Source organism: Lissotriton helveticus, chromosome 1_2 (genome assembly GCF_964261635.1).
Source record: "Lissotriton helveticus chromosome 1_2, aLisHel1.1, whole genome shotgun sequence".
Taxonomy (NCBI): domain Eukaryota; kingdom Metazoa; phylum Chordata; class Amphibia; order Caudata; family Salamandridae; genus Lissotriton; species Lissotriton helveticus.
In genome coordinates, this window is record NC_136058.1 from 54,043,012 (window position 1) to 54,069,915 (window position 26,904).

Sequence of the window (26,904 nt, forward strand, 5' to 3'; positions counted from 1 at the left end):
CGTTTCGAACCACCAAATGCGTGGTTCTCCTCAGGACCAACAATCTATAAAAAGAACAGACAAAAACTAGTTTGAATATGACATCCAAAAGCCAAAATTAATCAATGTTAATGGCATCACCTGTCGGGCCAAGCCCCCCTACCTTGTTAATATGAAAAGCTTCTACAAAAAGGTGTTCAAACGACAGGACACTCTGGATAAAAAGGAGACATGACAGACGTCTTAATCACCAACATAATCACAAGTCTATGTACATCTATTCTATGACATAACTGTGTATGTCGGTTGGAGGCACTCACGCATTTGGTCGTGTCGCTGCTGCTGTGTCTGGAGAGGAGAGGGAGGTTGTTTAAATGTGGCCAAAGCTCGAGTTTGTATTACCAAATGCAAATGACAAGTACTGGGACGTTACCTTTCCAGGTTGTTATCCGAGTTTCAATTATTGGGGCGGTTCTACTCGTGGTCAGTTTAACAGGAGGACCGCGTGTTTGTTCAGCTCATGTCCTGCAAGCCAATGCAAAAGGAAGATTAGACTGGGGGGCGCCAGCCGATTGCAAGCACTTCTCTCTCCTACGATCGATTTTCCATTACCTTGACGTCAGTTTGCTCGCGCCTCTCACAGTGTTTCCCAAACGCTGTTGCAAACGCGGGGATGTATCTCCGAATATCATTGGTCTAAGCCACTCCCACGTGATCTGATGACACGTCCTCAAGGGCTACACTTAAAACAATAGGGTCTGAATGTAAAAGAAACTTTATTGACACGGTGTATGCGATGGAAAGCATACGGGCGCGAAGTGTGACACGGCTGTGTACAATCGTGGTCCTGTTTCCCGATAGCGCATTTTAGGCTCACTGCCCTACAATATTGATGTCGGATTGTGTTCTCGTCAAATAATACATGCGTTCTCCTCATAATAGTCCACAGTCTGCCTATGGATTGTCTATATCTTTGTTGGAAACTCAGTATCTACTAGGTGCGCCAGTCAGAGTCTGTGACCATCAGCCTCTTGGATGGCAGAGCTTAAATTATGCCTTCCTCGGTGTTGCCTCATGTAGTCATTTTCAAGATCTCAGACATTTCGTTCAGCCCGGTGATTACTGTATTAAATTTCAATATCAGTAACGCCTTGCGCTGATTTAATTTGCCCTCAATATTGCCTCCACGTGGGTCCTTTTCGATTTTAGAAATGACGGTCCACCTTAAATCTTCCTCTTTATGTTTTTTTGAAACCCAATGTTGAACTAGCGGGGCATTTGGTGTCCCCTTTCGTATTCTGGACTTATGCTGCGTAATCCGATGTCTTGCCTCTTGCGTTGTCTTCCCTATATATAGTTTGGGACACGGGCACGTGTGGTCCCATAGACCACATTTTTAGCCAGACAATTTGTAAAGGCGTCGTGCTTCCAGGTTATTCCATTAAACGTGAAGACCGATCCTTCATTTGTTTGAGCACAAGAGGAACAGTTGCCGCATTTGTGATGGCCTACTACTGGAGGAAGTCCCATCATCCCTCTAAGGGTTATTTTAGGAGCTGGGGGCAAAGCTGCCCTGACAATGTGTTGCGCTACGCTCTTTTCTTTCTTGAAAGCGAAGAGCGGTGGTTCATTAAAATCGCTGTGTAAGTCTTTGACTAGGTGCCAATTTTGCGTCACCATCTTTCGTAACTGGTTAGCATTAGGTCCGAATGTTGTGAAACATACAATTCTTTTTTGTTAGAGGGCTGATGGGACTTCCTCCAGTAGTAGGCCATTACAAATTGTCTGACTAAAAATGTGGTCTTTGGGATTATGTGCCCGTGTCCCAAACTATATATAAGAAAGGAGACACCAAATGCCCCGCTAGTTCAACATTGGGTTTCAAAAAAACATAAAGAGGAAGATTTAAGGTGGACCATCATTTCTAAAATCGAACAGGACCCATATGGAGGCGATATTGAGGGCAAATTAAATCAGCGCGAGGCGTTACTGATATTGAAATTTAATACAGCAATCACCGGGCTGAACGAAATGTCTGAGATCTTGAAAATGACTACATGAGGCAACACCGAGGAAGGCATAATTTAAGCTCTGCTATCCAAGAGGCTGATGGTCCCAGACTCTGACTGGAGCACCTAGTAGATACTGAGTTTCCAACAAAGATATAGACAATCCATAGTCAGACTGTGGACTATTATGAGGAGAACGCATGTATTTTTGACGAGAACACAATCCGACATCAATATTGTAGGGCAGTGAGCCTAAAATGCGCTATTGGGAAACAGGACCACGATTGTACACAGCCGTGTCACACTTCGCGCCCGTATGCTTTCCATCGCATACACCGTGTCAATAAAGTTTCTTTTACATTCAGACCCTGTTGTTTTAAGTGTAGCCCTTGAGGACGTGTCATCAGATCACGTGGGAGTGGCTTAGATCAATGATATTCGGAGATACATCCCCGCGTTTGCAGCAGCGTTTGGGAAACACTGTGAGAGGCGCGAGCGAACTGACGTCAAGGTAATGGAAAATCGATCGTAGGAGAGAGAAGTGCTTGCAATCGGCTGGCGCCCCCCAGTCTAATCTTCCTTTTGCATTGGCTTGCAGGACATGAGCTGAACAAACACGCGGTCCTCCTGTTAAACTGACCACGAGTTGAACCGCCGCAATAATTGAAACTCGGATAACAACCTGGAGAGGTAACGTCCCAGTACTTGTCATTTGCATTTGGTAATACAAACTCGAGCTTTGGCCACATTTAAACAACCTCCATCTCCTCTCCAGACACAGCAGCAGCGACACAACCAAATAGGTGAGTGCCTCTAACCGACATACACAGTTATGTCATAGAATAGATGTACATAGACTTGTGATTATGTTGGTGATTAAGACGTCTGTCATGTCTCCTTTTTATCCAGAGAGTCCTGTCGTTTGAACACCTTTTGTAGAAGCTTTTCATATTAACAAGGTAGGGGGGCTTGGCCTGACAGGTGGTGCCATTAACATTGATTAATTTTGGCTTTTGGACGTCATATTCAAACTAGTTTTTGTCTGTTCTTTTTATAGCTTGTTGGTCCTGAGGAGAACCACGCATTTGGTGGTTCGAAACGCGTCGACCTGTTTTGGTGCCTTTTGTCAACTAAGATAAATAGTGTAAATAGTGTTTAGAGAGCAGGGTTACCCCTCTAGATCATCTTCACTTTATTGCACAAAACTCCATTTTGATGTAAAATCATTCATATGTATAGAAAATTCACTGTTGACATTAGGTCCTATATGTATATTTTGGGATGTAAGGAAAAGGATGAATGTATTGGCCAAGTGTGTGAGTTGGATGTGTTGTAAATTTGTAAATTGTATTGTGTATTGAGATTTTGTAATATATTGTAATATTGTGTTTTTCTGTTCATACAAAAAAAAAGTGTTGATTTGCATATGAAAATAATATTTCACTAGTGCAAAAAATTAATCAATAAACTAGTGGCGTAATTAAAAAATGGACCGTTATGTTCTTTTCATAAAGGCATAAATATATAGAAGTGACGTCCAGTACTGGCAGTTGTTTTGTTCTTTTTGCCACCGGAGAGTCAGCAGGGAGCTGCCATCGCTGTCAGCATAAGCCACGCCCCCCCCTTGCATTTATTCTCATAGCTGTGGGAGATCCATGTTGAGTTTAGTGTCCACTGCTATGCCTTCTCCAAGTTGGATATTATTCTGTGCTGAGGACTATAGGTCTAGACATGTGTCCATTGGGAGTTTGCTTGACACATGTGGCATGATGCATCGTGCATGTATGGGGCACACACCTCATACTAACAGCCCAATGTGCTCTGACAGACACAGAGATGAGTATTGTGTCATCCATCTCTGACTGTTAGTGGGTCTGGTAGGTAGTTGAGTTTTGCTTTTTTTTTTTGCCATTCCCATATTTGCCATTCTGGAAGTGTTTGTGTATGATGGAGTATCTGAAGATGTATGCATCATGCACACTCCCAGAGTATTTGGCCAGCACGTTGGTGAACATCCCCTGATGGCCTACAATGGCCTGGACACTAATGGAGTGCATGTGCTTCCAGTTCCTGTAGAGATGGGATGTTGCTGCAGGGGGAACCAGTTACAAATGTGTGCAGTCCATGGCACCCAAGACATGAGGGAAACCGGTGATGGCATAGAACTGGTGCTTGGTCTCCAGCTGCAGTTATTGTGTGTTGGGGAAGAGGTGGTGCTGGGGTGTTAGCCGGATGATAGCGTCCAGGACAGGCTGAGAAAGACTCAGACAGATGGCTCAGGAATTCCAGTCACTCTGGCTGTTGTAATCTGGAATAAGGCAGATGCCAGCATGGAGAGGACAGCCATGAGCTTGACTTGCGGAGAGATGTTAGTGTACCAGGGAGTCGGTGGTAGGAACCTTAGGGCTATCTGGTTTAGCAGTAGGACAATGGACTCCGGTAGTAGGTGATGACCTCATCCTCCCTTAGATCAATTAGGCTAGTCTGCTGCTATGGCATAGTTGAGCTTGCCATACTGTTCTGTCTGGCCTTTCTTTATATACCACAGCCAATGCGTCATTTCCTATCCCTGGGTTAAAGATGCGCAAGCATTTTGAAGCATTTCAGCCTCAACGCGCCGTTTACCAACAATGCATCAATTCACATAAAACCCATAAATATGGCAGCATCAATTTTACACTAGTTTTTTAGTAGGAATGCCTTCCTTGCATACTTTATTTTGTGTGATACCAGCTGGTGGGTGTGGCACATCTACATTTCAACGCAGGGCTACTATATGCGACACATATGCACATGTGTCACCTTGTATATATTTCGTATGGCCTACTTCGCTGCCACGTCAAAAATTTTGATGCAACGGCAGCACAGCCTGCTTGTAAATGAGGCCCTGTGTTTTTAGATAAGCCTCTATTTGGTTTGGACCGAATTTACCAAATCGATTCTCACTATGTATAAACCTGGATGACACCATACAACTGTTTATCTACATAGACTGTCATATGCAATTTGTAAAAGCATTTTGCCATTCCAAACCTCTCTTCCTATCTTCGTTTTTACTATGTTTGGAAAATGAATGTGTCTCCTGTACGCACTCATCGCTACTCTGCAATCTGACCCGCAGTTTCATTGGACGCAGCTTAAGTACAATTGAACCAAATCCAGGAATACATGGACTAAGCGAGCTGATGAAAATAGCAATTATACTAAGAGTGACATTTTATGTTTCCACTGAAACCATTTCTGACCCTGAATAAATAAAGTGCTTGAATGGCAAATTAATACGAGTTGAAATGATTGTTAACTCCGGGTTTGGAAAACTTGCAGATGCTTTATGAATAATGTCTTTCTGAAAACTCAAAGAACATTTCTCTCTTCAGCGAACACTGAATGCAATCTCATTTTATTAACACAGATGTCTAGACAGCTGTAGAAAATTCCAAAGTAGATGATGTTTTTGAAGCACTGTCAGACTGTCTGCTGGGAAAGAGAAATTAAAAGAACAAAGCAGATTAAAAGGTATGCAGATCATTTTCTGTTTAATGTTGATGAAAAACGGAGAAGAAAGTGAAATGTCTCTCGTAAATATCAAAATAATTTAACATGGTTTTGAGACTCACAGCAATTTGGCGAAATCCACACTTACATATTACTCACTTTCATTTTAGAGCTTACTCTCTATGTGTAAGAAGGCAAGACCATCTTGTGTTAAACACAACATTGCAGTTTAAGCATATCTAAAATCAGTGGTTAAGTTGAACCGGTGTTGCAAATCGTCACTCTTTTTTAAGGACTAGCCCTTATTTTGTCGGCCCTCCCACCGGACAGGTTTCAACATTGCTTATTTATAACCAAACGTAACGCTCTATAAAATAAAATAGTATTTAGATGGCATGATCGTCTTGGGAAATTTCATACTATAATGACATCCCAGGGAACAGGAACTTCAAGGGTGACACAAGGTACGTCTTCAAGATTAATACAACCTTTAAAAACATCATCATTCTGCTCCTTTCACTCAACAATTGGCCCCGCGTCTATAAAAGTAAAGTAAAGTATGCAAATTATGTGTTTCATAATGAAAGTGCGTTTCTAGCCCTCCCAGAGGTGTAGCAGGTTCAGTGGCACCAAGGCCCAAAGGTGTAACGTTGCGCCAAGTTTAGTGTATTTTGTTTACAATTGTGGTATTTTCCCTATGCTCTTCTTCCAGTGCGGGATGAACCTCTCACACCACTCTAGAACCATCTGACCTCATCTTTTATCTGAAATGGCAGTTGACGGTTCAATTGCTGACTGAAGTTGAATAAACACCACATACTTACCACTGTCGTTCCTTGAGTCGTTTCTGAACAGGAAGGCTTGGACTTCCACAATGGGGAAGAGTGTTGTGGCTTTGTGGCTCATCCACAACACGATGACAAGGGAGTAAAATATAGAATTTTTCACAAATACAATTCATGCAACATTAACAAACTGCTTTGGGCCTCATTTATCAAGGGATTGTGCCACACATGGTGCCACAAGGGAACACAGGGGTATATTACCAACAACTAGCGATAATTTTTGTCTCTAACTTGTTTAGAGACAAAAATTATCGCCGCACATCGGCGATTTTTATCGCAGATAAACCTTGCTATTAGCAAGGTTTATCGCAAATGCGATAAAAAACGGCCGCAATGCATGAATATCGCTGAAAAGTCAGCGATATTCATGCATTATCGAGCAAATGCTCTTAGCCATGTTATCCACCTCCCATTGGATAACATGGTGAAGAACTGCTCAGGGCAGGTGTTAGCTTTTGGAGATATTCGCGCTTAGCGCGAATATCTCCAAAAGTTGGTAATAGGAGATAGCGATGTTAGCGACTGTTTCCAGTCGCTAACATCTTGGCACGCCCACTTTGCATGTCATTAGTGATAAATATCACTGACATGCAAAGCGGGGCCCAAGATGGTCGCTATCTCCTATTAGCTGTCACTAACTGGTGTTAGCGACAGCTTGGTAATAGGGAGATAATTTTATCTCCGCTTTCTTGGCTTTTAAAGCCAAAAAAGCGGAGATAAACCCCTTGATAATATACCCCACAGTCTCTAAGTCAGATTTCCCAAGCAGCGCAAGGGGCCCCTTGTGTACCCCTGCATTGCTTGGTAAATCTAGAGAAACTCAAGGCAGCACAAGTCTCTGCCTTGCCTCACTCTGCCATGTGAAGGTGGTCCATGGGTGGAGCATGGGTGTTCCCACACATCCACCCATGGACTTTGGCGCAGTCTCAGATTTACCTAGACAGGCCGTTGTTTTGTCAGTATGCAGCACACTTAGAAAGAGAAAATGCCTCTGAGTATTGTTTTTTCCTGCACAAAAACAATTTTGCGTGTAACGCAGGCACCCTTGCACCATGGCACAAGGGTGTCTCCATTTGGCGTAAGTCAGAACATTGTGCGCCAATGCAAGGAGAGGACAGGAATGTGCAATCTCATATTAAATATGGTGAATTTCTCCCTCTCCCTTTTCATGCAATGCAGTGCAGCAATATCTTGCTGCATTGCATTGCGCTGCATGGAATTGTGATAAATCTGGCCCTTTGTCTTTCTTCTCAGTGAAAATCATCTTTAAAATGGGTTGTTTGAAAAGTCGGCACTTTCCTAATTAGTGTTTCATTCTATGCATATTCTATGTATATTACTTGTAGAAATACAGCAGCTAAGTGAAACATATCATGTGTTCCAAAGGACTCGTTTTTACAAGAATTGGCTGCAGATGCCCCAAAAGTTGGAACACGTCCCACGGGGTGTTATTATATGCGGATGACGCTGTCCTTATGTCTAGAACTGCAAATGGCTTACAATGCTTAATAGAACACTTCTCCTAATACATGACTAATATAGACCTACAGTTGAATTAAAAAAAAACATTCGTAATGTCATGTGGGGGAAAGAGACAAAAGAGACAAAAGTGCAGACAGCATCACGTGGGCGGGATTCCAATAAGTAGAGTTCCGACATTTTCATATTTGGGGTTATTATTTTGTAATAACGGTACGTAGAGTTCCGACATTTTCATATTTGGGGTTATTATTTTGTAATAACGGTACATGGAATTCGCACATTAAATTACATAAAATGAAGTTTTTAAAAACGACAGAGGGAATTCTCAGGTTTGCAGCAAAACTTGTGAATAAACCCCTACGAGAAATTTTAATTTTGTACAAAAGTAAATGTGTTACAGAAGTTAATTATGGAGCTGCCATATGGGGAGAGCAAACACGACAATCCTTCAAACTAATGAAAACAAGTTCCTAAAAAGACTGCTGGCAGTCCCCAGTATGACCGCAAACATGACCGTTCACAAAGAACTGTCCGTCCCATATTTAGGTGATATTCTCAATATAGCTGCACTTACATTGTGGCATGGCTTATGGACAAAGAAAGAAACACAATTTTCAAAGGATTTAATCGTTGACTGTCTAGCGCTAGATCAGTGTATGAAAATACCATGGTTGGGGCACATTTCTAAACTTTTGATTAAATGTGAAATATGCATAGACGATCCCATAAGCATACAAGAATGCAGCAAACACGACCTGAAATTGAGATATCTTACAATTATAGAACGTGATAGGGATAGGATGATTAAGCAAAAAGAAATAGTAGTAGCTTATTGTGAACGCCCATGTATGAGCGGTACCTAGTTATATCTTATCTTGGTACGGAATGTCCAGCATCGTTTTTACTTGACTAGGCTAAGGTTGGGCACCTTACATTATTTAATTGCTTTCCCAAGAACAGAGAAATGGCACAGAACCCTGCCCCCTTGTCCATGTGATGGAAAAACCGCCCAGTCTACTTTGCACTTTATTCTTTTTTGCCCTTTTTATATGGATATTCGAAAAACTGTATTGAAACCACTATTTTAAAAAAATATGCTTTTTAATTATAAGGATGCGTTTAATTTTTTATGCAGCTTGGATACAATGAAAACTATAAGCTCTGTAACCTGTTACATACAGAAATCAATCAGGAAAAGAAAAGAATATGCTCTTTTGGATGCTCTGTTGTATGAAAAATTTGATGAGTAAAACCACTCTTTTCTTGACCGCATCCTTTTGCACTGAACGCATTTTCACTTTATTGGACGAATTAGTGGTAGATCGTACTTTTAGGAGTCTTTTGAAAATGGATTTTAATATTTCATTGTGTCATTTCCATGTACTCAAAATTTGCACATATTTTACTATATTCAATTTCCATATACAAGATATATTCAGAATGTATTTTTATTTTTTCTCTTTGATATATGTGTGTTAGTATGCTTTTATGGTGTCTGCCTTGTTGTCACCGAATAAAGCTGTTTTGACATGTTTTGACTCATTGGCCATCTTCGGTGTACTACCTTCATGGAACGCATAAGTTGCCTAACAAGTGATCTCAAAGCTGTGCCTCAGTTTACGACGTGCAACATCCCAAACTAGCATGGAAGCTCTAACTTTATTGCTTTGACTTTGCCACATGCATTCTCCTGGTGGGTCGAGCATGCACACTGACTTGTTTATCTAGGGGGCTTGGGATTCACTCAGGTACATTGATTTTTATTAAAGGGGTTGAGCATTGGAGTTTGAAAGGATTATGATAAATGAAGTGGTTTATGGACACTCTGAAGCAGTGTGTAAATCTTTAACTATAACACTATTAACATCCTTTCTTACTAGAGCATTCGTCAACAAGCATGTGTGCCTGTTCACTGGTGTTGGTCGTTATATCTGACATATGTGGACAGTTGTCTATTCTACAAACAAGTGTGGACATTTTTTTTTCTCTCTGGCAGCTTGCTAAGTGCTTACATACTTTTCATCTATTACTGACAAGATAAAAAGTATTACCTCGAGCAACTTCATATAAGGGGGCTTATCGTCTTCTGTAACCAAAATGCGAAATATAACATCACCACGGTTTTTTCTTCTGCATCTTGGTGAACCTAGTTTACGTTAGAATAAATTAAAAAAGTAATCTTGACCCATTCACAAGTATGTGGCACAAACCTAAGTACTGAAAGAAAATGTACTTTAGTGTTACACTGAATAGGTGCTGAGAGACACGAAGCACTAGAAGATTTACTAGAATTAAGCACGGATGATGCAAATGGATTGAATGAGTTTAAAATTGCATAACAATATGGATCTGCAATACCTTTAGAGTAAGTACTAATTTAAAAAAGTATTATTTTGTTAAAAGAGCATAGAGAGTAGATGAATCAGGAAAGAGTACATAACAGTGTTGAGGAAGTCAGCAGCAACATGCAAATTTGGGGCCCGATTCACAGAACTAATTTATGACAAAATCCTAAACTTACGATTCATGGTATTCACAGAATGCACTTACGACTGTCCTGAGTTTACGTCCACACTCGGGCCAGAATTTCCGCACCCGGCATGTAAGCTCCACACTCGAAGTGGAAGCTCCACACCCGGAGCGGAATTTCCACCATTGGGCCGGAATCTCAGCTTCCAGGCCGGAATATAAGCAATGCATCAGATATAGTCAATTAACACCAGATTGTGGGTATTCCAGCCCGGAAGCGGATATTCTGGCCTGATGGTGGAAATTCCGCTCCGCGTGTGGAGCTTACACTCCGGGTGAGCGGAAATTCCGGCTGAGTGCAGACGTAAACTTAGAACAGTCATAAGTGCATTCTGTGAATACAATGAGTAGTAAGTTTAGGATTTTGTCGTGTTAGTTCTGTGAATCGGGCCCTCAGTTCTTTGTTGACGAAATAATACAGGATCAGTTATATTGCAGTCCAATAAGAGAAGGAATGAGTTATGGCTCAGAGATTAACCACTCCTGGATGATTTTATTGCAACCTTAACATGCGTAAAATACACGTTAAACTGTGTGCAAGAACTAAGGGCCATATGTAGGTATCCAAATACCGGTCGGTAACGGCTGAAAATACCGATTTTCGGCCGTTACCGACCGGTATTTGGATACTGAGAAGTAGGGCATGAAAAAATACAGATACGGATAATTTTACCGAATCGTAATTTTACCTAATCGGTAAATTTACCGATTCGGTAAAATTACCGAATCTGTATTTTGAAATGTAGGTAGCACTGTAAACAGTGCTGCAGGGCTTTAAGGATTCGTTATTTACCACCAACTATTAGTTGATGGTAAATAACGAATTCCTATGTAAATGCAAATATGTGCATTTACACCTGTGCCCTAAGGGCACGTATGTGTGCCACATGGCACACAAGCACTAATCAGGGGTGCAACATGGTGTCAAAGTGACACCCTGCCACCCTTGACTATTTCACAATTTTACCGAATTGGTATTTACTGATTCGGTAATTGACATTCATTCCTATGGGCCTAAAAAATACCGAATAAATAACTACATAGGTTTTACCGATTCTAAAATACCTTTTTACCTACATCTAGCCCTAAGTACCTAAAAAAAGGAAAACAGGGAGATGTGAGTGTAATAGAGACAAAACTCAACATGAAATCAAAAGTGGTATTCAAATAAAAATGCTATAGTTGTGATTGGGGTTGTTACTTGGCCAATTCTAAGATATGTGAAATTGTGTAAGATAATTGTCTAAGATATCTGAAATTGTGCAGTAGTGAAGGAACTGCTAGAGAAGGTGTGAAAGTCGTATGTTAAGATGTAGTGAGGCAAGTTGGTAATGTGTGCAAAGGCAATCCTATTGAGGCAGTCAAAATTGGAGAGCTAAGAAATCGAACTCATATTTGAATCTTGTTCTGTATTAACTATGATTTCTCAACAGATGAACAAAACTTAATTTGCAGACAAGATTGTTTTAAAAAAAAATGGACATTAAGCCTGGTGGGTATGGAGTGTATTGATGAAGATGGTTGATTATTTTCATGCTGTAACTGAGTTTAAAGAAAGAAGAAAAGAAGAAAAAATATGTTTGTTTATTACAGGACAATACCATTTTAGTTTGACTGCACCAGATAAATCAGGAAATATATTGGAATCCCAAATCAAATCTGCAAGTGTGTGTTACAGAATTGTATGATTCAGATATCGGAGAAAGGACAGGAATATGTTTCTAAAAAACAGTTCCAAAAGTGTTCAATTCTAAGTTGAGTTGTCTGATAGGATATCCCTACAAGATTAAACTGAAAAATAAGAATTCCGTCCATGGCTAAAGTGAGAAAACGGCACCTTTGCATACCATCAAATAACATTGAAGTTCACAGGAGCTTACAGCCTTTATAACTCCCAAGGGATCTTTCAAATTTCTTAGGATCTCACTTGAATAGTGTCTACAGCTTTGGTTTTCATTCACAATTTATAGGATGATGTTCAAGGGGTCAAGTATTCACAGAATGTATTAGTTTTACATGCAACCTGGAAGAAACCCAAGCCAATGGGGTGTGTTTTGTACTTGAGAAACTAGAAAAAGTGTAGATGACCTTGAGGCAAAGTAACTGTACATTCGAACAGAGAGAAATAAAGTATTTATTTTACACTATTTCTGATAGATGTATCTCATCCAAGAAAGATGTAATGAGACAATGTGTTACCTTGAAGCACCCTCTAGTAAAATTGAGGGGTTATCATTTTGGGGAATGGTATAGTTTTTTTGTTTGTTTTTTAAAAACATTTTTATTACCTTTTGTCATCATGAAATCAAACATCAAGCATGTCAATATCGAGCAGCACACCCATCCCCCCGCCTCCCCGTCTACCTTTCCCACCCCTTGATCAAAAACATAGTCTGATTTGTCCAATAGTTCAGTTAGGCCTCTCATCCAAATCCATCGACAGAACAGCCCCAGTGCCCTCATCTATTTCTGCTCCATGAAGAATAAGAGTCCATACCTCCCTTTCAGCTCAGAGCCCTCCATCTAGTTCATGATAACGCCTCCATTTGCCTCACACCCTACCAAACTTCTTTGGGCACCCCCTTGCCTTATATGTAATCCTCTCAGCAGCCATATAAAGGTCCATCCCCCTCCTCCACTCATCCAGTTGTGGCATGTTGGGTGCCCCCCACTTCCAGGCCACGCCCTCTTGGCCACCACTAGGGCCAGTACCAGGAAGAGCAGCAAGGGTCGAGCCAGGTCTATATCATTTGTCATTCCCAGTAGGGCAAGTTTGGGGTCAAAAGGTAGCTCTGTCAGGACCTCCCCCCAGAAGCGTTGAATATTCGGGCATGTCCAGATAGTGTGGTAGAAGTCCCCTACGTCAGTGCCACACCGCAGACAGCATGGGTCTGTTACTCTCCCAATCTTGTGTAGGCACGCCCTGTCGAAATAGGTCCTAGGAAGGACATTAAATTGGATCAACCTTAGGCGAGATTTAAGCGCTACCTCCCTGGGATGCATCAGAATCATACCCCAGTCTACTTTATCCATGTCACCCACCTCTCGCTCCCATGTGGCCCTTAGGTTCCCAAGTCTGTCTGGCCTGTTATTATGGAGAAGCGTGGCTCAGTGGTTAGAGGCGGCAGACCCGGAAGCTGAAATCGACCGTGGACCAGGGTTCGATTCCCCGCCTCGGCGGGTCTCGGGCTCAAAATTCCATGAACTCGACAATTCTCGCTCTGGTGCCTACTCAACTCACGGGGTCACACTCTGCGACTCTGGGCAATAGCTTGCTTAATCTCCACTATGGCCCCTCGCGGCGGGATGCCTGGCTTTCACCTTGTGGACACCCTGCCGGTGTTTCTCACAGGGGAATACCAGGACGGGTTCCCTAAGCAAGCGCCGGGACGCTTACGGGCAGCTGTGCGCTTTACAAGTCCAGCACATTTACATTTACATTTATTCATTATTGTTTTATATGTTAGGGATACTGCCCTACCGGCAATCCTTTCCTGTAAAAGGCGACCCTCTAGGGGAGCGTATTCTGGGAGCGTCTCTGTGAAAGCCTTCTCCGCCCTCCAGGCATGTCGTAGTTGCATGTACTTAAAATATTGTGTGTGGTGGAGCCCATATTCCTGTCTCAATGAGGGAAAGGATTGCAGCACCCCTTTTTTCATCACATCTTCCAGAGTCGACACGCCTATGGCATCCCAGCTCCGGAATCCTTTCAATTTATTAAGCTCCTTCAGTCAGGCGCATTTCCACAGTGGTGTTTGTTTCGTTGGCCTGTGCTACCATCCTATCGCTTTCGTCGCCCTCGTCCATATCCCCACGGTGAGTTTAGTAGCAGGCAGTAGTCTAGCCCTCCCCTTACCTCCGTACAGATAATGTAGGCATGTGTGGGCATCCATGGTGTGTCTTTCTAGTGCAAAGATAGGGTGGGTGGCCGGGGCGTGTATCCATTCATTTATGGAGACCAGGTGTTCCGCCCAATAGTAGGCCTCTAGGTCGGGCAAAGACATACCACCATTATACTGGTGCCTCTGTAGGGTTGACAATGCCACCCTAGGTTGCTTCCCCAGCCATAGAAAGGTCCGGAGCTCCGCCTGTATGTCCTTAAACACCCGATCCTGCATAGGAAAATATTCATTTTGGAAGGCGTATCGGAATCTCGGAAGCGTGATCATTTTAAACATTGCCGCCCGGCCTAAAAGCGTCAGGGGAAGCAATTTCCTTCATGCCGTGTCTTCAGCAAAGTTACGCATCACACGGTTAATGTTCCTCTCAAAGTAGAGTGCCTTGTCTGTCGTAAGGAACACCCCGAGGTAGGCAAACCCCTCCGTCGTCTTTTTTAGCCTCTCAGGAAGCATGGGCGCTTTCCTCCTTTCTTTGGGGATCGTATAGGATGGATTTATGCCAATTGATCTGATAGCCTGCTTTGGCCCCATAGGGATCAAGTTCTAAGAACAGCGCTGGTATGGTAGTATCCGGTTTAGTGATAGACAGAAGGACATCGTCCGCGTAGAGGGAAAGCTTTTCTTCAGCCGTATCTGACTGTCTTATTCTAAACCCTCCAATTCCCTCGTTTTGCCGGATTGCACATGCCATCACCTCTATGGAGAGGGCAAACAGCTGTGGGGACAGGGGGCACCCCTACCTGGTGCCCCGCCGTATGGGAAAGTCCCCTGACATTGTCCCATTGACCCGTACTCTCTCCCTGGGGTCAGTGTATAGCAGACTAATTTTCTTTCTGTATTTGGGTCCAAAACCGAAACGTTCTGGCACCCCCTCCCAAAAGGGCCAGTGGACCGCATCAAATGCCTTTTCGGCATGGAGGGAGAGGAACCAGTGTGGATCTTCTCTAGTGCACACCTCCATTACCCAATTATGGGTTCTCCTTAGGTTGTATCTGGTCGCCCTTTCAGGGAAGAACCCCGTTTGGTCAAGATGGACCAGTCCCGAAATCACCCGCCGAAGGCGAAGGGCCAGTATCGTTGCAAAGAGCTTTGCCTCCACATTGAGGAGGGAAATGGGTCGATAGGATGAGCACTCATCGGGTGGCTTACCTTCCTTAAAAACTGGGATAATCGTAGCCTACCGGAGGTCTAGCGGGAATACCCCTTCTGATTCAGCGTCCACAAAAAGGCCCAATAAAGGACAGGTCAAGAGATCTGCAGTTTTTTTGAAGAATTCCGCCGGGAAGCCATTAGGGCCCGGCGCCTTCCCCGCCCGGAGTTTAACCATAGCCTCTCTAATTTCATTCTCCGTTATATCTGCCTCCAAGCCCTGCTCGTCTGCGTCTGCTAGGGCCGGGAGTTCTATATGTGCCATATATTGCAGCACGTATTCCCTTGTCCCCAGATCCCTTGCCTCGTAAAAGGCCTAGTAGTAGCCTGCAAAAGGGTTGGCTATCTGGTCATCCGCTCGGGCCCAATTACCCTGGCCATCTCTCACCTTCTCTAACCATCGCGCATCTCTCTCTTTCTTGCTAAGCCATGCTAGGAGCCGCCCAGACTTGTCACCCACATTGTATAGGCGGTGTAGGGTCGCCAAGGCCTGCGCCTTCGCATCCCCGTCACCAGATGTTTGTATTGGGCTCGCATGTCCGAAAGTCGTCGAAGCGTCCCTAGGTCTCTGGTGATCTGATGCTCCTGCTCTAGAGCAAGTATCTGAGCTTCCTGGGCTAGTACCTCTGCTTGTACTTTTCTCCTGTCTTCCGCCAACCGAGTATGTGCCCTGTCTCGCAGTACCAATTTGAGTGCCTCCCATATCAGCACCCTGGAGGCCACCGTCCCGTCATTTTATGCTATATAAACCTTCACATCGGCCCGTAGGCCTCTCAGTATGTCTGCGTTTTGGAGGTGCCAAGCAGCCAATCGCAGTACCGTGGGCCGTCCTCCTCTTCGTCCTCCCACCTTGAGTAACAGGGGTGAGTGATCCGAAATGCCTCTTGCACGGTATTCTGCCACGTCAGTGATGCACAGCGCCTGTCTAGACATAAATATATAGTCGAGGCGAGAGCACACTTTATGTGCCCCTGAAAAAAAGGAGTACACCCTATTCTCCGGATGGAGCCACCTCCTGGCATTCACCAGGCCCACTGTATCCATTGCTTTAGCCAACAAAGTCGGGCCGGCGGGCCTGTCTCTGTCTCCCGTCCTGTCCGCCCCCAAATCCATAACGTCGTTGAAATCTCCCCCCAGGACTTGGACCGTGTCAGACGTGTTGAGGAGGATGTCAGTGACCCCTCTAAGTGTGCCTGCCTGCAGTTTGGGTGGGGCGTAAGTTGATATAAACGTGTATTCCTTTCTCTTCCAGTGACCCGCACCCCCAAGTACGTCCCTTGTGGGTCTATCCAAGTCTGTGCTATGTGCATGGGCGGATGTTTTTTAATCAGGATTGTGACCACTCTCGAGCCAGATGTGAAACCTGCATGTGCCAAAACTCTATAGCGTCCTCTTGCTAGGAAGGCACATTTTGTGCCCTGTAGATGTGTTTCTTGCAACAGTATGACCTCTGCCCCCGATCTCTTCACATAGTTATGTACTAGCCCCGGCTTGACCTTACAACCCAGGCCATTAACATTCCAAGTCAGTATCTGAAGCTCATCGTGGGACCTACTCTCCCCTGCTGGGCTATCCCGCCTCATGTCCTGCATTAAGGTTTAGACGCGGCCGTTGTCCTGCACGAGGGGCCGCCTGGTCGTGTGTGTGTATGGTCAACATGACATGCTTATCAATCCCTTCTCCCCGCAACTGCCCCATCCCCCCGCCCCCCCACCATATTCTCCCATAAACTCACAACAAAGAAACAACAAAATCCCCCCTCGCGACCCCCCACCCTACCTCCCCCTCCCGTCAGCCCCTTCTTTGCTGCTAATATCGTCAGGGACTTTCGGGTAGAGAAGGTCTATCGCCCACCATTGAAGATCCCCTAGCACCCCATCTCCCGGACAGTAGTCCGAGAGCAAACGAAACTCCCTTCCACCGTAGTTACGTATAGGGAGACAATATACATCGAACAACGTGAACTAAGAAAGTTTGTAGGGGGTGTATCAACTTGTGTGCACTCCAGCTGAGCCAGGAACTTCCTGTCCAAACTGTCACATAATCACGAGTGAGAGTCCTGGACAGCGTCTTGTGAGGCCCCGTTATCCTTGGCCGAATCTTGTTCCATCTCACGGATCACTGCTACCAGCGGATGCATCGACTGTGTTTCATTGTCCTCTTCCCCAGATGTATTACCAACTGTGTCCTCCTCCCCTTCTGAGTGGGTGGTCCTCTCCAGGCATCGAAACCTGGAACCAGCCGTGCCCCCGGCCCCCGGGGAAGCCTACCCTCGCCGCAGTCGGGTGGTCTGAGACAACTTGGGGTACTGGGTCTTCTTCAGCCTCCTGCGACCCTTTGCACCTCTCAAACTTTGGGTCTTCGGCAGCCCCCATGAGGCCTCCACGGTCCGCGGCCAGTCCGACCCCTCCCGTCTCTCGCCTTTCGTTCCTTGCAGCGTAGGCCGCTCCTCCAACCACTGCCATGCATCGTCGGGTGTGTAAAGAAATGCGACTTTTTCCTGTAGATAACCTTTAACTTTGCTGGGAAGAGCAGCATGTTCTGCATTTTTAAGTCCCTCAGTTTTGCTTTCACCGAGTCAAAGGAGTGCCTCTGCTTCTGGACTTCTTGACTATAATATGGGAAGATCATGATTACCGCATTTTCCATCCGTATTTCACCTAATTTCGGGGCTTCTCTCAAGATGAGATCTCGGTCTGCAAAGTTCAGGAAGCAGGCAATGATCGGTCCCGGTCTTGCCACCTCTGGGGGCTTTGCCAGTAGAGCCCGATGCGCCCTCTCTATGATAAAGCAGTTGGAGAAGCGCGCTGTGGGGAGAGTTTTCTGCAGCCATGTATGGAGGAAGGCCGCCGTGTTGTTCCCTTCGATTCCTTCCCGAAATCCCACAAAGCAGAGGTTGTTGCGGCGTGCCCTATTTTCTGCATCATCCACCTTCCATTGGAGTTGCTTGTGAGACGCCTGAAGTTCCGCCATGTCTGTTGAGTGTGAGGAGAGTATCTTCTGCATCTCCCAGTCGTGTCTCCGCAGTGGTCACCCTCTCCGTTAAGTTGCGAAAGTCTTGGCGTAGCAGGGTAACCTCCGATCCCACTTCGCCAATCTTAACCTCTAGGGCGGCTCTGGATGCCTGTATGTCTTCCCGCGATGCCTGGATAGCACCCATCAGGAGCGCCGTATCCGAGCACGGTCCTTGGGCCTCCGTCTCCATGGCAGGAGGGGCTGTTGCATAGCGGTACAAGGTACCCTGTCGCGGGGGCAGGGTGACCGCCTCTTTCTTCCCCATGCCACGTCCATCAGTCGTCCGTCCGGGCTAGGCGTCTCGTGTGTCCTAGCGAGGGTGCCCCACCTTCAGGCCCCCGTCCCTGGAGAAGCAGGCTGAGCCGCAGGCCCCAGGCCACAGTACCAGGTAGTGGAGCGGCGTGCGTCCCTCCAACTGTTCTCTGCCAAATGTGGGGGTCCTGATCCTGGATCTCTCTCACTGGGGGGGGGGGGGGCAGCGGACCACCCCCGGTGACTCAGCTATATGCCAGTATGGTCCAGCACTTGACGGCGGGGCTGGAGAGGGGCAGCGGGCGTTCCCACAATGTTCCTGCTTCGATCACAGGCCCCCATCAGCAAGTCCGGGAGCCTGTGTGGGGGGTCCACCACCCCCCGTAGATGCAATGCGGCAAACTCTCTCCCCCAGCCTCCTCAGCGTCAGCACCTGTCCAGCCCGCAGGGTCCTTTTGGATACAGGTCTAAGGGTCTCCCAGGTGTGTGGGTAGTCTCTCGCTACTGGGGTAGCAGGCCCGGCTCAGTGGCGCTCCGCGGGCCTCTCCGCGAGACCCCACCCCCAGCAATGCCACTCTCGCAGCCTTCGAATCTCCAGCAGCCGCTCGCCGGTTTAACCCGGCAGGACGGCCGGGCCCTCTGAGATGGGCACCCCGGCCGTCAGTCGCACTCCCTCAGTGGCTCTCCACGCCATCCCGGGGGCCCGCCGCCAGGCCGCGGCTCTCAGAGAAGGCACGCTCCGCCGGTCGCCATGCTGGCTGTGGGAGCCCCCCCAAAGGATCGCGGGGCGGAGGGAGCCGGTCGCGGAGTCTCAACTGTCCCTGGTTCACCTCCCGATGTTCTCTCTGGTGTCTCGTCTTTGCCGTGCCGGTCCCTTCGCGCCGGGTCTTAGGACGCCGCCATTTTAAAAGTCGAGTCGCAGCAGCCCGGAGCGGCGCGCCGGATCCCACATGTACAGGTCGATTTCATACCGGAATCAGGATTTACTGTTCGTTCCCAGCTTCACGGGGCCAAGGACATGTCCTAGGTAGTCAAATCAGGGTCTGTGGACGGTTTTTATTGCCGGATTAAGGACAGCTCGCCGGAGGTCACCAAAGGCTCGACTTATTCGGCCATGTTTTTGGCGCGCCCCCGGGAATGGTATAATTTTATAGTTGGGTTATACCAAAAAAAACATTAGCCATGAGAGAATAGTATAAGAAACGGATGGAGTTTGTATGGGATTGTCTATGTCAGGAACAATTTATGTACTTAGAAAAAAGAGAAATCTCCTGAGCCTAAGTCATTTGACCGTGGAAAAAGAACCATTGTGACTTTCGATACTAGTCAAATGGGCGTACTGATGAAGCAAGGAATTGCACATAAAGCGACTTGCTTGGACTCAGCCCTCTCGAAATAAACTGTAATACACTAATAAACATGTCTTGTCTTATTATTAATGCAAAACACTAAATTTTTAGTAAGCTGGGGAAGCTTGTCTATGTGCCTTTACTAACCGTCACTCGATTAACCTAAAATGGCCTTCGCAACGCGAAAACTTTTCTGCGCATACATCTGTCAGACTCACGTGACATGACGTACTTACTGCTTGGTGGGAAATTCTTGCTTCTGCGCACTAGAACTAAGATGGCTACTCTGTGTGTTAACGTGCTAATGCTTGCACTATTGCTTTTACTAAGTTGCTCGTTCTGCATAACCCCTAATGCTGTAGTTAAAAGCAATGGGAATAGAGTAGAGATAAGTGGTATACAGTGCATTCATTTATTTCTTGTTCTAAAACTGTTTCTTTTGCATGTATTGTACTTTGGGCCTGACATGTATTTCTGAACTCCATCTTTAGAGGAACTGCGCCTGTGCAGAAAAGCTCAAATTCCTGAAGCACTGACATTGAAACCCGGCCAAATCTGGACTTGCTAGAAGAAGTTCCTGGGAACCTTACCTCTTGACCCTTGGAGAGGAAGCTGAAATCGAATTGTTATATTACATTGTAGTTCTTATTGATACATTCACTGCCAGGTGGAATAAAAGTGCATGGGAAAATAAAATATTGGGCAGGAACATAAATCTAAATATTGAAGAGCATGACCTCATAACTGGTATGGTTTGATGACCTCTCCTCGTCTTTTGACCAATCAAATTGAGGGTACACATTTGCAACATTGAGGGGTGGTAAACTGCCCTGGAAATGGTATATCTAAGGTAGGCTCTGCTAGTTAGATTGTCTGACTTGTCCGAATAGCTGACCTGTCACAGACCCAACACACTCAATAGGCGATCGAGAGCAGAGGTGCTGGCGGAGCACTCTGTCAGAAGATTCGGGAGCAGAGGTGTTGGCAGAGCACCCTGTCAGAAGATTCGGGAGCAGAGATGCTGGTGGAGCACTCTGTCAGAAGATTCGATAACCCAATCGGGGTTCTGGGAAGGAGTTCGATAACCCAATCTGGGTTCCTGAGGGAGAAGATTCGCTAACCCAATCGGGGTCCAACTGTCAGCTGCAGAGAGGGGTGTGACGCAGGCGTTGCACTTTAGCTGTGGGTGCCGGTCCTGACCTGCGGTGGTCCTGTCCTGATCCAATTTGATCCGTACTTATCCTGATTCTGGTCTGCACCTGTTCTATCCTGTTGGCACCTGCATTATCGGCGGTCCCTCCCAGCCCATGGTCAGGGTTGGTCTTCACACCATTCTAGGTAAATATAAAAGCTGTAAGGGTATGTCACTGTGCTGTTTCCCTTTTCTTACCCTTCCTATAATTCAATGCCTAAAGAACGTTTGATAATATTTTCACATCATCTTGCTTTGATTTTATTCTTAATGATCAAGCCATGATTAATCTAGTATGGACATTGACATTTAAAGAAATTATTTAGATAAAGCGTTTAAATCTTTCCCGATTCTGTGGTTATTTTATGAGTGCAAATGTTTATTTACTACCTATTTTCTTGCTAAGCCCCTTGATCCCATGGGACTCTAGGTACCGGTGAATATGATTGGTAAGTCAAGGTATAGGTTCTAAAAGGTTAATTAATCACTGGTCAAGCGTAGGTTTAGTTTATGGGACCAGGTGAGTATGGTAAAATTCTGGGCAGGTGAACCTGCGCTCCATCAGTATTTTTGGTAGCAGGTGGACGGTTAGGGTTTAGTTAAGATAGGTAGTTAGTCGTGTATTGATTATTTTGAAATTGCATTGATTTTATGTATCTATGTTTGTTTTGGAATCCCCGGGGGGCATAGTAGCGGATGGTAAATGGAAGCCACTTTGCATTGAGGTCACTTGCCTAAGGAAGTAAGTGCATAGTTAGGTAAAACTGGAAGCACTAATTAGGGAATTTTCCGTATAAATGTGTGAATAAATTATATCAAAGGAGTTCGCTGGTGAAACTTTGGCCTTATATCACCTAGAAAGGGTAAGCTCGAGGGAGTAATAGGTTCTCTAATGCTTGTATGAAGAGTAGGCACAAGGGATCTACTCGCAGTGTATGAAGAGTAAGCAGAAGGGATTTACTTGTAGTAAAATATATCATCTTTTCTTTGAATTTACTCACTTAGGCACAGTGGCGAATGTTTTTTACATTGTTAAATAATGAGTATTGCATTTAAAGTGAAAAGAAATAGGTTCTCGTATTACCTGGCAAAAGAGGGAGTCAGTTGCAGAACTGCGCTGACGTCACTCAGAGCCACGCTGTTATTGGTTAAGTCAGCGGGTGTGTAGCTGAGGTAATAATTGTAATGGAGGGGTGAGTGCAGGAGCGTGGGAACTTGTCTCACGAGAAAAGCCGCGCAATCATTGGTCAAAAGTAATTTGTATTCAAATCACTGATTGGATCTCGAAAATAAAAAATGCGCTGGTATTGGTGAAGCATTTAGTAAACAATTGAGTGCAGCTGCATATTAAATTTATTGGTGCAACTTATATGTGGCATTTAGATCCAACAGTTATAGGAAGCAGACCCGATAGGAGGTACTTAGGTTTTGCGCAAGAGCAATGTATAAGGGGTAGACATCATATCATGTACGGAGGAGAAAGGAAAATGTTGATATTTAAAAAGTATAAGAATTTCTTTAAAAAGGAAAAAATGATTAAAACTAGAGAAGGGATTATTATTCCTCCACCAAATACGCCCACATCATACATGATGGTAGAAAGGGGCTACCACACGTGTGTGTGGTTATAGAATTGGACAGAGTACACAAAGGATGATGGTGTCTTGGCATTTCCAGAATATGGAACCTTTAATGGTAGAGTTTTGTACAATCTGAGAACACGCATGAATGAATTAGATCCTAGACCTAGATTAACTCAGTACGAAGCATTAGAAGAAAGGGAGACTGAGGCTTTTGAGCGAGATAGACCCAGAAGCGATAGAAATTAGAGTAAATTCTATCCCAGATTTCCAAAAGAGACAAGAGATAAACAAATGAAGAAATGGAGACAGTCTATGTTAGTAGAAGGACTCTCCCCCAGATGCATTAACAAACCAATTTGCGATTACTTAATAGCGAAAAATACCGATTCGCTATTAAGGAATTGCAAAATGGAATGCATCAAGAAATCACATGAAAAATTGTGATTTCTTAGAATTCCTTAATTGCGACTCGCAAATTGCGAGTCGCAATTAAGGAATACCTCCCCATTCATTCCTATGGGACTGGAGGCCCATAGGAATGAATGGGAAGACAATCTCCATTTGCGAATCGCAATTAGCGATTCGCAAATTGAGATTGCGATTTCAAGGGTGCAGGGGTACAGGACACCCTGTTGCACCCCTGAAATGATATGTGCACATATGTTGTGCACACACATGCCCTTAGGGCATGTGTGTGCACAACATGGAACTTTGAAAAAGGCACAAAAATGCATTTTTCAAAGTTTTTGCAAATTACCACGAAGTTGTACTTCATGGTAATTTGCGTGTCCTATTGGCGAATTCGCTATTTTAGAAACTTTCATGCATTGCATTTAAGGAATCTCAAATTGAGATTCCTTAAATGCAAATAATTGCAATTTAGCGATTTCTAAACTTGCGATTTTTGCATTTGGGATGATGCATCCCAAATGCAAAAATACCGCTCGCAAAGGGCCAGATTCTCAGAATCTGGCCCTTTGCGAGCGGATTTTGGTTTGATTAATCTGGCCCTAAATCCTTTAAGGACTTTAGAGGAAGCGTCAGGAAGCAAATGCACAGAGAAAACGAAAAATGTAATGACTTGTGGTGAGTCAGATGATGACTACCTGGAAGATTTGTTAATGAAAAGTCCATCACCTTACCATGAAGAAGCAAATAGAGTTAACCCTAGCGCCCCGTTTTTAAATCCACCTTTGGTTCCGCAAGTAGTGCATGAAACCTCATTAGAAAAAGTGTTACAGGAAAGGGAACGAGATGCCATAAATAAACAGACAAGTGAATTAATTCAGAAAATTTCACAGTTAAATATGAGTCCTGAAGCCTTGACCATTCCGGTAACCATAGGTCCTGTTGTTCCATTATATGGAGAGAAACAGTCCTGTCCTAAACCTCCTGTTCTGACTACACCTGTAGTGCAGTCTAGAAAAGAACCCTTGATAGTTGATGATCAAGCAAATGAATGCGAGTCATCGAGTCTGTGATTTCCCTGTTGGATTTACTTATAAGAGAACCGGTGGGTGATTTAATCAGGAAAGACACTCCTGGAACTTCTAGAGAGGTATGGATGGAAACATCCTCAGGTACAAGAAGTGCTACTGTAGTAACCCCAGAAGAAATAGAGAGATGGTCCAGAGAAATAGAAAAGCAAAAATCAAAGCCAAAGGTATTGGATATTTTTAAATTAAGAGTTGAATTAGGGGAACTGATGGCTGGAAATGTAGGATTAGACAGGTTAAACACCCTCAATGAGGATGAATTGTTTATATGTCGAAGTATCACTCGCAATACTAAAACATTTCATGAAAAGTTAATGAATTTGGCTTCTGAAATGGGAATTGATATTGGAAAATCTAAAGTTCTACAGAAACCTTACCGAGCTGAATTTCCTGACAAAGATTTAGAAAACATGAATGTGTCAGGATGTAAAGTTCAGATCAAGGAGTTACTATCATTGTCGCAGAAGTGGGGTGATTTAGACAAATGGAAAGCTAGATGGGCAAAGAAAAATGAGGATGCCCAAGCGAAAAATACTGCAAATGAATATTTATTAAAAGAACCCGAAAAAGTGTAAAGGTTGTGCCTGATGAGAGTAGTGCCTGGAGGAGGTTATGTGCATGTCCCATGGTCCCGACAGGATATTTTATCATTTACGAATGATTTTCCGAAACTCAGAGAGAAACCTGTAGAGTGGTACAAGCAGGTTGAAAGATTTGTAAAAGTCTCAAAAGTGCTACTAACAGATTTAGATGGGTTATTTGACATTATTGTTCCTGTGGATCTATTGACAGAATGTAAGATAGCGGTTGATTGGCCCAATGATGAGTATCCTAGAGACCCGAAGACAGGAGCTCCATCAGATGAAGTAATGAAAAAATATAATCAAGTAATACTATACTTGAAAGGAAAGGTACCCCCAAAGGAAACTGACTGGATAAGAATAGACAGAACTATACAAAATAAAGATGAATCAGTGCATGCATATGATGAACGCCTTTTACAGGTATTCAAGCAGTACAGTGGGTTGGAAAGTATTGACACAAAAGACATGACGCATTTTATTTATCGATTTGTGTCAGGGTTAAAACCAGAAATTACGCAAAGGATTAATGATCATAAAATCTGTTGGCAGGCCAAGCCGATAGATGAAATACTTAAGTATGCAAAATATTGTGGGGATGAGCTTGCCAATAAACAAAAGAATTTAGAAGAAAAGGAAATGTGGGCACAAGTAAAATTAGCAGAGCAACATGAACTTCAGTTAAGCCAATTGAAAAACAATCAGAATCAAGGAGATGGAAATGGGGTTAAACCAAAAGTTAGAATGAACAGGGAGGAGGCCAAGAAGACATTTCCTTGTCATTGGTGTGGAAAAATTAGGGCATTGGAGGAATGAGTGTAAAGCTGTATTGAGTAACCCTGTACAAAATGACAATTTGAATCCACAGACGCAGAATGGGGTGTCAAGAAAGCCACAGCAACAGGTAATACAGAACCAGTTACCACTTGCGCCTATGCCAGATTTTGGGAGCCAAGCAAATTACAAAGTGGATACCACAAATTGGCAGGGAAGTGGAAGGAGAGACGCAGTGACATCACAATTTCTTTTGAGTGATGCATTTTTCGAGGAAGATAGTTACTGACGGTGCCTGAGAGGGTAGGAAGAGGAGTGCGTACTTAGCACATCCTTGCCGGTAGATCAGTCAGCTCCATACATTGAGGGAAATGATGTTACCTTTTTGTTGGATACAGGCGCTACACGTTCTACTGTGAGAACAGCAGACATTCCAAACCTAACCCTCTCGGGAGAAGCGATCCAAGTAGTGGGCGTTTCTAATAAACAAATTAGTACCCCTGTTACAGAACCTATGGAGATCAGAATAGGACATTTTAAAGAAATGGACAAATTTGTGGTGTGCGACTTCAGTCCAGTGAACCTATTAGGTAGGGACTTGCTGTGCAAAATGAATTGCATAATCTTTTGCACCCCAGGTGGTGTTGAAATTCAAACCCTAGATAAAGATGGAGTTTATAAATTAATGTTGGCCAAACAAGAAACTGAAAATAAAAAGATGCTAGTGACAGACCTCCCAAAAGAGTTGCAGCATGCGGTGAATCCTGAAATTTGGCATTTCACTGGAAAAGATGTAGGATTAATGGCAAATGTTGACCCGGTAAAAGTGACAGTGAAAGAAGGTGCAGTTTACCCAAACAGTCAATACAAAATGAGCCCAGAAATAAAACCAGGTGTTGCAGGAGATATAAAATTATTGGTTGAGCAAGGCATAGTTAATAAAATTGTCATCCCATGTTGTCCAGTTGTGCCAAATCCAGTGATTCTGTATCATATACCATGGGGAGCCGGATGGTTCACAGTAATAGATCTGTGCCATGCATTTTTCTCCATACCATTACATCCAGATAGCAAATATATTTTCTTGTTCAAATTCGATGACCATATCTACGTTTGGAACCATGTTCCTCAGGGGTACACAGAAAGTCAGATATTGAAAAAATGCCTTGAATCCCTGGTCTTGTCTGGACAGTCTGTCCTGGTTCAATATATAGACAACCTGTTGGTGGCGTCTAAACTCAAAATGACTGTGTTTTTGATACCATTGCATTGCTG